This window comes from Tripterygium wilfordii, chromosome 22 (assembly GCF_013401445.1).
Source record: "Tripterygium wilfordii isolate XIE 37 chromosome 22, ASM1340144v1, whole genome shotgun sequence".
Classification (NCBI taxonomy): domain Eukaryota; kingdom Viridiplantae; phylum Streptophyta; class Magnoliopsida; order Celastrales; family Celastraceae; genus Tripterygium; species Tripterygium wilfordii.
In genome coordinates, this window is record NC_052253.1 from 9,875,092 (window position 1) to 9,887,802 (window position 12,711).

The following is a 12,711-nucleotide window of genomic DNA, read 5'->3' on the forward strand; positions in this document are numbered from 1 at the left end:
GAAAGAGAGCTTCAGAGGGGCTAATTAAAAGGGAAGAAATAATAAGTTTGATTTGTGGGGTTTTTTTGTTTGTGGGGGTTTTCTTTAGTTCTCTTGTACTTGTAAGGAAACTCCATAACAAGAGCTGAAGAGAAAGCTTATATTTGCCTTGTAAATGAGCCACATGGCTTAAAAACCGTTGATTCATCCAACGGCTCAGGATGTAAACTTGGTGTAACTCCCGAGCTTCCTCTCTTGGACAAAAGTAGAAAGAGAGGTGGAGAGATAGGTGCGTTCGTTATTATATCTACATTTAATTAATCATTTCCTCATAAATGCCAAAAATCAAAATAAATAAAAAAAGTGGGGTTTTTAATTTCATATTTTATTGGATGGAGGGTATTTTGATGACTTGGTACATTTTTAAAATTAAGAAGGGATGGTTAAATTCATAGAAAACGTGGGTGGAGATTTGAGTTATGAAGTATTAATACCAATTATTATGGTGATGAAATTGAGGAGATTTTCTAGCCCTAAATTTAATTTCTTTGGTGGCTTGATGTTCAATTGCTCTCCCTATTTCTTAGTTATTTCTAGGATAATGCTTGAGACCCCCATTTAATATAGAGTGTTGGATATGAAGTGGGCCCTACATATGTGTTTTTAATCAATGACTATTTTAATGCAACATAGATTTTGGGGACTTTTGGGGTCAAATTTTGGGGGTCTCTAGCATTGTCTTTATTTATATGCTAAATTTAAGTTATTTACCTCAGTTGACTGGTCAAAGATTGGCCTTTGTTGCAAGCTCGTTACTTCAAAAGGGAGGAACACGAAACATCCTTTTATGGCTAGGATGAGGTGCAAAACAATCTTCGATCTGGGTAATGTATAAGATGGTAGGATTGGCGTAGATGGCGTTCTCGATATTGCATAGGATGGCCTATAGTACAGTAGAACTCGTGAAGTAAAAGGAGTCCCAATGATGTGCTCTGGGATATCTCCGACGCTCAAGTCAGTAAACTATAAACTGAGAGTTTTCGGTGCTTGGAGTTCTCTCTAGTAGCAATTGAAGTGCATGGTTTAGGATCATTTACCTATAGCGAAAGATCCCCTTTTATACGAGTTGAGAGAGTCCTAACTTTAGTAAGAATTGATCTATTCTTCTTGATCTCAGACAAATTTTTAGGAAAGTGAATCTTATCATGATTCACTTCCTAAATAGAATTGATATTCTTAATGACTGGATTTTCAAGGGTCTTCAAGCATAATGCTTGATCATTATCGATTAGGCATCTTGGTCTTGCTGAAATGCTCTCTTTGATCATCATGCCTTATATGGACCGTTCGGATGCCTTCTTCTCGGTTGAAATCCTCGACCCTATCTTGATCGGTGGCCAAGTAGGCTTCTCGATTGACGTGTTAGCTCAGTATATCGTCACATATCAAAATTCTAGTGGAGGGTATTTTCGATATTATCAAGTTACAATGTTACATAGATATATATGGTGACTGATAGTTTCACGTAAAACACTAGTCACATTATGAAGCAACTCTAAAACATGCATAACCTCTATTTTTTGTTTTAATGGTTGCACATGAAGTCTTTGTGTATATTAAAATGTAGTTAAGGAAACAAATTTCAACTTAGACCGATAAATTCAGTCAAGCTACATGGATTTAGTGCATCCATGAGAGGGTCAAATAAACTATGGTGAATTTCAACTGATTTTGACTATAAATTCTTGTAACTGACCCCAAATATATATGGTATGAATACTTAGATTAATTGATAGATATGGTCATATCAATCTAGATTTGATTTAACAAATAAATAACTAAAAAATTGACAACCCAATTTTGTGCATAAAGCCATAAATCTACTAAATGAATGAATCCGATTTGTTAGTTGTTTCATATGGTCAAGTATGATGAGTTCATCCAAGGATAAATGGTTTTTATGGGAGTGATTTTTGAGGTCTGGTCATACGCCTCCCCCATTATGATATGGTAGGCTTTGGGTTCCAAGGCCCACATGAATTTAATGTGGAGAAAATCGTTGGCCTCCTCCATTTGAACGTTTGGCTAAACGCCCAATTATCATTTTTAACACCAAATGTGCTCTTGCCTCGATTAGAAATTTGAAATATTTTTTTAGAAGCATAAAACAAAATAAATCAAAGTAGACAGTATTGTGTGCCTAAGTAAAGACTAATTAGAATTGAAAACCACTTTATTTTCTGTCACAAACCATTTATTTAGGCTTTGTAATAATAGTGTTGCACGGAATTTTTCTTCCATTTCAAGATGGGAAAATTCTAAGCCGATACTCAAAAAGTGATTTTCGGTCATCTAGACTCCACCAAAAAATTTATTGGACATTTAAATACTCATAGAATGACTAGTTATATTGTTATTCTACTTATCACTACACCGACAAGACTCACGGCGAGCATAGAATTATGTAGGACACGTTTCTTATTATTTACTTAATTATTAAGAATTTTTATTATTGTGTTAATAAGAGTTTTATTTTTAGTTGTTAATAGAAATTTTAATCAAATTAGGATTTCTAATTTTATTATTAGTTCTTTTTAATAATTTCATATCTATTAGAGTTTTATAGTTTTAGTATTTATAGGGTTGTGGCTATTTTGGCAGAGAAGATGATTGATGAATTAATTATATTTTGAGATTTCTCTCAATTTTCTTGGTGGATTTGAAGCTTTCTTGGTGGATTCTAAGTTATGTTGGCTTAGTCATGAACTAGCAAATCAATCCATACTTTCGCACCGCTTTAATTGGTGTCAGAGCAAGAGTTCACCTCTCAAGATGGCTAACAATGAAAGAGGAAGAAACCGTATAATAATCATTAGACAAGGGGTGAATGATTTTCGGAAGGTATTGGAGGAGATTAAAAGTATGCTTAATCGACTCAAAGTCAACAACAAGCAACCAATCAACAGGTACATCGTTCGTGGTGTTGCAAGAAACTAACATGCTGATGTGTCAAATATATACATACATTTGTGCATCCTTTACACATAAGTTCATTGCATTTTGAGTTGATTAAGAGTTAATATTGCCTAAGAAAGCTATATTTGCATATTATAGGAGTCAAGGCAAGAAAGGGAGGAAAAGAGTGCAAAATGAAGATTTGGAGCCTAGTACTGATTTCCGATCGATCGGCCATATTCCCGATCGATCTGACCTGCCAAAACACCTAAAAATATCATCGAGACAGATTGTATTTCCGATCGATCGGACTATTCCCGATCGATCGGAGTACTATTCACAGCACTGCGCAGTTTCATGAAAAAGACCCGAATTCACGTGTTTCTAAGCCAAAACGACCCCAACTTGTTTTGGAAACGACATAAGAGTTTGGAGAAGTATAAAAGGACATAAGATAGGGTTTTGGAGGAGAGCTTGGAGGCTGGGGAGCTGGATTTCGTGCTACCTCCATTGGAGAGCTTGGAGGCTACCTTGGAGCTTGGAGAAGAAGAGGATCTACAAGGGGGTTTCCTCTCTCCTTTTCTATTCTAGTTTCTATGGTTGATTTCCTTTGTTTAATGATGTATTTTGCTTCCATGAGCGGCTAGATTTCCTACTAGGGTCTTAATGTAATCAAACCTTGAAGATTCAATAAACTTGATTTCCTTATTTCTTGATTTCTCTTTCTCTCTTGATTGTCTATGGGTGTGATTAATGCTTTTGAGTGTTTGGCCATCATTCAATTGATTTGCTGCCTAGATTGAGACCGGAAGGAGATATCTAGGGTTTGCCTCAAGCCATAGATGACATAGGGTGCATGAACCATAGGAATATAAGTTTGTGACTTATGCAATCGCTAAATGATTTCCATAGTTCGTAATGGGTTTTTGATATATTAATCCAATTGTTAGGAATAACAGGGATTTATATTGAAAATACGTTTGATGTATCTAGGAATAGAACATTGAATAGGTTGGGAAATCGATTGTCATTATTGAGAGATGAATTAGGGATTAAGGAATCAAGGGAATTGAATTGGATAGGTGAGGTGAAGTTAAGTACCCTAGTGCTTTCCATCCTTGATTTCATATTTGTGTTTGATTTGTTTTTGTTCTTTTTAATTAGTTTAGTAAAAATCAAAAACCAATCGCTAATCATTTTCTCCAATTTACATAATTGTAGCTTGTTTGACATTGATTTCTTTTGCCAACACATCCCTAGTGGAAACGATAATTTACTCATCTTTATATTACTTGTGCGATTTGTGTGCTTGCAATTAAATCCATATCAAGTTTTTGGCGCCGTTGCCGGGGATTGAGGCAATTGTTTTTTGTGTCAAATTAGGTTTTCAATTGTGTTAATTGGTTTTTATTTTTCTGCAGAATTTTTGTTTTCTTCTTGTATGAGCTTGGGAAGACGTTCTATTAATCCGGAATTTGTGCTATTGATTGGAGATTGAAAGGACTCTTCACAATCTTAGACGGGAGCTTATTAATAATCAAATGGAAGGCATGGGAGACAATCAAGGAAGGGGGAATGTTGGTGGAGCTTTAAATGTGAATAATGGTAATGGTGGAGGTGCTAATCGAAGAAATGGTGGTGATGAAGTTGAAGGCCCTCCTAGGCAATTTGACCCTCGCTCTCTTGAGGATTGTGCTAGGCCTACTTGGGACACAAATCCTTCAAGCATCCGCTATCCTCCTATCAATGCTACTAATTTTGAGATCAAGCCGGCTATCATCAACATTATCTCCAATTCGGTTGTTTTCTATGGTCTTCCTAATGAAGAGCCCAATGTTCATCTTCGCTCTTTCTTGCATGTGTGCACTACTTTTGGGATTAACGGAGCTTCTAAGGATGCTATCTTGTTGAGGTTATTCCCATTTTCTTTGAGGGACAAGGCTAAGGGATGGTTGATGTCCTTGCCTCCCAATTCTATCACCACTTGGGATGAGATGGCGGAGCAATTCTTGACGAAATTCTTTCCTCCGGGCAAGGCGGTGCAAATTAGGGCGGATATCATGTCTTTTGCCCAAAAGGATTTTGAATCATTTTATGAGGCTTGGGAGCGCTTTAAAGGAATTATTCGAAGTTGTCCAAATCATGGCCTTCCGGAATGGGTAGTGTACCAAGCTTTTTATAATGGGTTGAGCATGCATACTAAGGAGACTATTAATGCGGCTGCAGGAGGTTCATTCATGACCAAGAATCAAGAGGAGGCTAGGGAATTACTGGATAAAGTGGCCAAAACCACTAACTCTTGGTCTTCGGTGAGGGGGAATCCAAGGCAAGGAGGAAGTTTTAGAGATGATGAAGTTATGTCTACCTTGGCTATTATGGCAAAGAAGATTGATGCATTGACACTAAATCAAGCTCAAGGAGTACATGCTATGCAAAGCACACCTTCTCATATGTCTTGTGCTTATTGTTGTGGACGTCATCCTACGAGGGAGTGTCTTATTGCTTCTTCATCTAATCCTAGTGAGCAAGTGAATGTCATTGGTGGAGGTAATTTCAATCAACCCCGCAATGATCCTTATTCCAACTTCTACAATCCAGGATTTAGGAATCACCCCAACTTCTCTTGGAGCAATACTCAAAATGTGTAAAATCCTCAACATCTAGTGCAGCCCCAAGAGAAGAAGAAGGATATTGATGAGATGTTCTCAAAGCTTGCGGGAGGTCTTGATACGCTTACAACGTATACCTCCCAATTTATGACAAGGACGGAGCAATTCATGAGCAAAACCGATGCTACTCTTCAAGCCCAAGCAACTTTAATGCAAGATTATGGAACTTCCATCCTGAATCTTGAGGTACAATTGGGGCAAATAGCTAACAATTTGTCATCTAGAGAAAGAGGTACCTTGCCAAGCCAACCGGCATTGAATCCAAGAGGGAAGGATAAAGAGCAATGCATGGCAATCACTCTCCGGACTGGTAAGGTAGCTCAAAATGCTGCTGATCTTGATGCCGAAAAGGCAAAAATTTTGCAGGAAAAGGGAGAGTGCAGCAGAACCAGGGAAAAAGAAGCTGAAAAGTGTTCAAGGGCTATTTCCGATCGATCGGACCCCATCCCGATCGATCGGCCAGCTGCAGTACATGATGAAAAATGCAGAAATGAGAAAGATATGCAGAATCGGTTTGCTGTGGAATTGGATTGGCCCGATAGTTCTCTTCCTGCACCTCCAGTCAAACCTTATGTGCCTCCAATTCCATTTCCTCAAAGATTGAAGAGCACTAAAAAGAATGATGATCAATTCTCTAAATTTTTGGAGGTATTCAAGAAGCTTCAAGTGAACATCCCCTTTTGCCGAAGCTTTAGAGCAAATTCCTTGCTATGCCAAATTCATGAAGGAGATCTTATCCAAGAAGCGGAGATTGAAAGAGCATGAAAAGATACAGTTAACCGAAGAGTGTAGTGCCATTGTGCAACGGAAGCTCCCAACTAAGCAAGATGATCCAGGAAGTTTCACAATTCCGTGCACCATTGGAAGCACCTTGATTGAAAGATCTTTATGTGATCTTGGAGCTAGCATCAATTTGATGCCATTGTCGGTTGCTAAGCAAATTGGGATGAAGGAGATTAGTCCAACCACAGTGTCTTTGCAAATGACGAATAGATCTATCAAGTATCCTATTGGCATGGTAGAGGATGTCTTAGTGAAGGTGGGTGATCTTATGTTTCCGGTTGATTTTCTTATTTTGGATATGGAGGCCAACCCCACTACTCCTATAATCTTGGGAAGACCATTCTTGAGCACCGAGAGAGCTTTGATAGATGTTGAAAAAGGGAAGCTTACTTTGAGAGGTGCGGGAGGTGACCAAATCACTTTTAAAGTGTTTGGAACTAGGAGGCAAGAGGAGATTTCTCAACAATGCCTCCAAGTAGAGCATATTGACATGATCATCCCCGACACTCTTGAGAAGGAAGTTCCATATATTCCGGTGGAAGTTCTTTTAGGCAAAAATTCCAAGCTTGAGCATGAAGTTCCTAAGACAGCCTCCCAAGCTGCAATTGAAGTTCAAAAGCCTCAAATTGAAGATCCCAAGGAGAAGAAAAAGAAGAGCAAGAAAAAGAAGAAGAGGAAGACCAAGAAAATGAAGAAAAATGTCTATTCTAAGGAAATGGTGGTGATGAAAGCTTATTCTCCTTGCATGGAACCTAAGCAATCCAATGTTAATCCTAGGAAGCCATCAAGGGGAGTCTACACCACAACTCTCAAGGATCCCGGTTGAATCCAAAAGGGAAGTCGGGCTGAAGACTTTAAACCAAGCGCTTTCGGGAGGCAACCCAGGTTTTATTGTTCTATCCCTATCTTTTTAGTTTTATTTTCACCTATTCCATGCATTGAGGACATTGCATATTTTAAGTGTGGGGGTGGGAATTTAGGTTTCTAGTTTTTGTTAAATAATAAAATTTTTGACTTCAAATGCCTTATGTAATGTCACTCTTGAGTGTATTTGGATGAATTTTGTGATCCTTGAAGCATTGATGGATCTTGCTATGGACATTCTTTCCAATTGAGTTTTCCTATCTTGAAAATTGTTTTGTCCATTGTGCCTTTGTGAATATGGAACACTTGATTGTGGGGTATGAAATATGACTTGGCTTTGGCATTTGTGGTTGTTTGAGATCAATTTGATTCTAAATAGCATTACTTGAGCAATGAAAAATGAAAAAAAAAATAGAAAAAAAAAAATAATTTTTGTTTATGAATAAATGGTTTCTTTCATAAGTTTTCTGCTGAGTAACCGGGCCTCTTGCCTAGCAAGCAATGAGTTTCGCGTAAAAAGGTAGGAAATGAATGTTAGAGTACCTTGGTGACTAGTTTAACCTCGTAGCCTTTTTGACTCGGGTAATTAGATCCGTTGGGGTGTCTTAACACCTAGTGCCCTAAGCCAACTGGATTGGGAGTCATTGGTCGAAAGCTCGTTACATGGGTCATGTAGAAAGCTTAAGGAGGTTGAGCATTGCACAAGTCACCTTTGAGAAGAAAAAAAAAGAAAAAAAAATGTGAATAAGAATGAAGTTTGAATAAATGCTCATTGTATTCGCTTTTTGATTCTTATTGTTCTTGGAAGACTTCATGGCCATTGTTTATGTCACTTTGAAGCCAAATATCAAGTGAAATCCATTATGTGCATCATTTCTTGAATTTATAAGCAAAGTGGATGAGATAATATTCTTGAAGGAATGCTTTTATTGGTTTGAATGCCCTAATGTTTGGTTTGTTAGTATGGATAGGGTTGCAATTGTGAGTTCATTTTATACTCTTGTTGATGGCATTAATTTTGGCATTGAAGTTGTTTAGTGTTTGTGGGTATCATTCTGGTAAACCCTCAGGAGACACAACTCCTCCTACTAGGGGCACCTAGGGGTTTAAAGGCTTGTGACACATGCTAAGTGTCATCGTGAGCCCTACGAAAGTGGCATAGATTAGTTGCTTATTTGGAGTAGGTCTTTGTTGTTTTATTTTTCATTTGAGCTTAACAGAAAATACTCTTTCCCTCCTTTATTCATTCTCAACTTGCTCGAGGACGAGCAAAGGTTAAGTGTGGGGGTGTTTGATGTGTCAAATATATACATACATTTGTGCATCCTTTACACATAAGTTCATTGCATTTTGAGTTGATTAAGAGTTAATATTGCCTAAGAAAGCTATATTTGCATATTATAGGAGTCAAGGCAAGAAATGGAGGAAAAGAGTGCAAAATGAAGATTTGGAGCCTAGTACTGATTTCCAATCGATCGGCCATATTCCCGATCGCTCGGACCTGCCAAAACACCTAAAAATATCATCGAGACAGATTGTATTTCCGATCGATCGGACTATTCCCGATCGATCGGAGTACTATTCACAGCACTGCGCAGTTTCGTGAAAAAGACCCGAATTCACGTGTTTCTAAGCCAAAACGACCCCAACTTGTTTTGGAAACGACATAAGAGTTTGGAGAAGTATAAAAGGACATAAGATAGGGTTTTGGAGGAGCGCTTGGAGGTTGGGGAGCTGGATTTCGTGCTACCTCCATTGGAGAGCTTGGAGGCTACCTTGGAGCTTGGAGAAGAAGAGGATCTACAAGGGGGTTTCCTCTCTCCTTTTCTATCCTAGTTTCTATGGTTGATTTCCTTTGTTTAATGATGTATTTTGCTTCCATGAGCGGCTAGATTTCCTACTAGGGTCTTAATGTAATCAAACCTTGAAGATTCAATAAACTTGATTTCCTTATTTCTTGATTTCTCTTTCTCTCTTGATTGTCTATGGGTGTGATTAATGTTTTTGAGTGTTTGGCCATCATTCAATTGATTTGCTGCCTAGATTGAGACCGGAAGGAGATATCTAGGGTTTGCCTCAAGCCATAGATGACATAGGGTGCATGAACCATAGGAATATAAGTTTGTGACTTATGCAATCGCTAAATGATTTCCATAGTTCGTAATGGGTTTTTGATATATTAATCCGATTGTTAGGAATAACAGGGATTTATATTGAAAATACGTTTGATGTATCTAGGAATAGAACATTAAATAGGTTGGGAAATCGATTGTCATTATTGAGAGATGAATTAGGGATTAAGGAATCAAGGGAATTGAATTGGATAGGTGAGGTGAAGTTAAGTACCCTAGTGCTTTCCATCCTTGATTTTATATTTGTGTTTGATTTGTTTTTGTTCTTTTTAATTAGTTTAGTAAAAATCAAAAACCAATCGCTAATCATTTTCTCCAATTTACATAATTGTAGCTTGTTTGACATTGATTTCTTTTGCCAACACATCCCTAGTGGAAACGATAATTTACTAATCTTTATATTACTTGTGCGATTTGTGCGCTTGCAATTAAATCCATATCACATGCTGATGCATATTGTTTGAAGTAAAGAAGGTATAAGATTCAAGTTCGTAATCACAGAGATATTTCTTCCTTGAAAAAGTTCAAAATTCAAGATTACTTGAATTGGTTGTTTGATTTGAATTTTTTTTTCATTATATGAAAATAATGGAAGAGAAGAAGGTAAAACTTGCATCAAAAAATTTATTGGACATTTAAATACTCATAGAATGACTAGTTATATTGTTATTCTACTTATCACTACACCGACAAGACTCACGGCGAGCATAGAATTATGTAGGACACGTTTCTTATTATTTACTTAATTATTAAGAATTTTTATTATTGTGTTAATAAGAGTTTTATTTTTAGTTGTTAATAGAAATTTTAATCAAATTAGGATTTTTAATTTTATTATTAGTTCTTTTTGGTAATTTCATATCTATTAGAGTTTTATAGTTTTAGTATTTATAGGGCTGTGGCCATTTTGGCAGAGAAGATGATTGATGAATTAATTATATTTTGAGATTTCTCTCAATTTTCTTGGTGGATTTTAAGCTATGTTGGCTTAGTCGTGAACTAGCAAATCAATCCATACTTTCGCACCGCTTTAATTGGTATCAGAGCAAGAGTTCACCTCTCAAGATGGCTAACAATGAAAGAGGAAGAAACCGTATAATAATCATTAGACAAGGGGTGAATGATTTTTGAAAGGTATTGGAGGAGATTAAAAGTATGCTTAATCGACTCAAAGTCAACAAGAAGCAACCAATCAACAGGTACATCGTTCGTGGTGTTGCACGAAATTAACATGTTGATGCATATTGTTTGAAGTAAAGAAGGTATAAGATTCAAGTTCGTAATTACAGAGATATTTCTTCCTTGAAAAAGTTCAAAATTCAAGATTACTTGAATTGGTTGTTTGATTTGAATTTTTTTTCATTATATGAAAATAATGGAAGAGAAGAAGGTAAAACTTGCATCAAATAAGCTTAGTGAATATTCAGTATATTGGTGGGACAAAATACAATTTAATCGAAAACGACAATGCAAGGATAAAATTCGGTATTGGACTAGGATGAAAAAAAAGCTTACGATTGAATTTTTTCTTATCATTGACAAGATATTTTCTATGAATTAAATTGGTGAATGGATTATATGTTTAAAGTTCTTGTTTTAAATATTATAATGAGTTGTCAATATATAGCGCAAAGGTTGATGAAGTTGGGAGATTGTGTCAAGCAAATTTAGAAAATTCTCAAGTAGCTTAAGGAATTGAAACTAGTCAAATCTCACAAGAGCCCAACGATACATGTTTTAGTGATTCTATAGAGAAAGAGTTAGAAAACTCTTCAAAGAATGTATCGCAAGTTGAGGTTGTGGATAGTAAAGAAGAATTCACAAGTCAAGTTCTAGTTCAAGAAGAAGTTAGAGAAGAATTTATCAACCATGATGACAAAATCATTGTGATTGAAGATCATATTGTTGACCAGTCCAAAAATTCTATAATTTTGTCAATAGAGTGTGAGATACAATACATTGATTTTATTGGGATTGATGATTCTAATTTCAGTATTAGTTCCTTAATCATGAAGATTGTCAAAGAGTTGATGTTGAGAAGTAAGAATTTGGGTCATCCAAATTTCATGAAATTAGTTAAATTCATGAATATATTGATCAAACGACATTATTCAAAATACTTATTTCTTTGAAATGGAAGAGCACAAATTCAACCTATGGGGCTCGAAGCCTTTGAAGGCTTGGTTCTGTATGAGTTTCACTTTCGAGACAATTCTTTTCATCCAAATTGTAACTTGAGGGTGAGTTAATTTTCATGTGGAGGGGACTGATGTAACACAGGTTTCGTATTATTTACTTAATTATTAAGAGTTTTTATTATTGTGTTATTAAGAGTTTTATTTTTAGTTGTTAATAAGAATTTTAGTTAAATTAGTATTTCTAATTTTATTATTAGTACTTTTTGGTAATTTCATATCTATTAGAGTCTTATAGTTTTAGTATTTATAGGGCCGTAGCCGTCTTCGGTAAAGAAGATGATTGATGAATTATTTATATTTTGAGATTTCTCTCAATTTTCTTAGTGGATTTCAAGTTATATTGGCTTAGTCGTGAACTAGCATCCACACCGCATCACAGAAAATCACAAGACGTGCATACTGCAACCTCCACCAGAAGAACTTGGTGGATCAACTTCATCACCAAGTGGCAGAGCATGTGGAAATACACAAGGAAGTGTCTCGTTTCGATCCTCTTGAGATCAATTCAATCTGTGTACCCTAATTCCAAGATTTTCAAGAATCGCTTTTATATTAACTGACGCCTTCTTTTTTCTTGTATTTTCTTTGAATTTTGTGTGGGGTGAAAATGGTCGGTTACGATCGTTTTTTCTAATTTTTTTTACATAAATTTGACCAACCGTTTTATAAGTTATTGTCGATTTTTCAATTATAAGTCGATTTTTTGGTATGTCTTTTAAAGAAATTGTAATTTCTTTTGAAAATAATCGACTGATCGATTCCGTTATTAGTCGGTTCGGTTATTCGATTTCTAATTTTGAGTGACTCTTGAACTTTGTGCTTGTATTGGCGTTGGCGGCCTTGCAATGGTGGATTTCACAGAGCTTCAAGCCTTTCATAACCCACGCGTTTGTACTCCCTTGCCATTCGTCTATCTATTTGCATCGGAGATGGTCCGCTAGTGTCTCTTTTTCCTGGATTAGAAAGTTCCCTAATTGTATTTATTTTTTGAGAAAGCTAAATTTTCTCAAAAAGTTGAACTTTTTCGAGACAGAGATGGAAAATTTGTTGCTTTTTGTTGTTCTCCGAATAGAGGCAGTCAGTCAGTCAAACAGGTTTGAGTGAGTATTTTGTTGGACCTCCTATGGTCCT

The 12,711-nt window shown here is 36.3% G+C and overlaps 1 non-coding gene across 1 annotated transcript; it reads right to left on the minus strand.

Annotated features, from left to right (window-relative positions):
* Nucleotides 1-4,977: 4,977 nt before the first annotated feature.
* LOC119992341 lies at nt 4,978-5,083 on the minus strand. The gene has a single exon (XR_005466345.1). It is a non-coding gene; the product is annotated as a small nucleolar RNA R71 (small nucleolar RNA).
* Nucleotides 5,084-12,711: the final 7,628 nt, after the last annotated feature.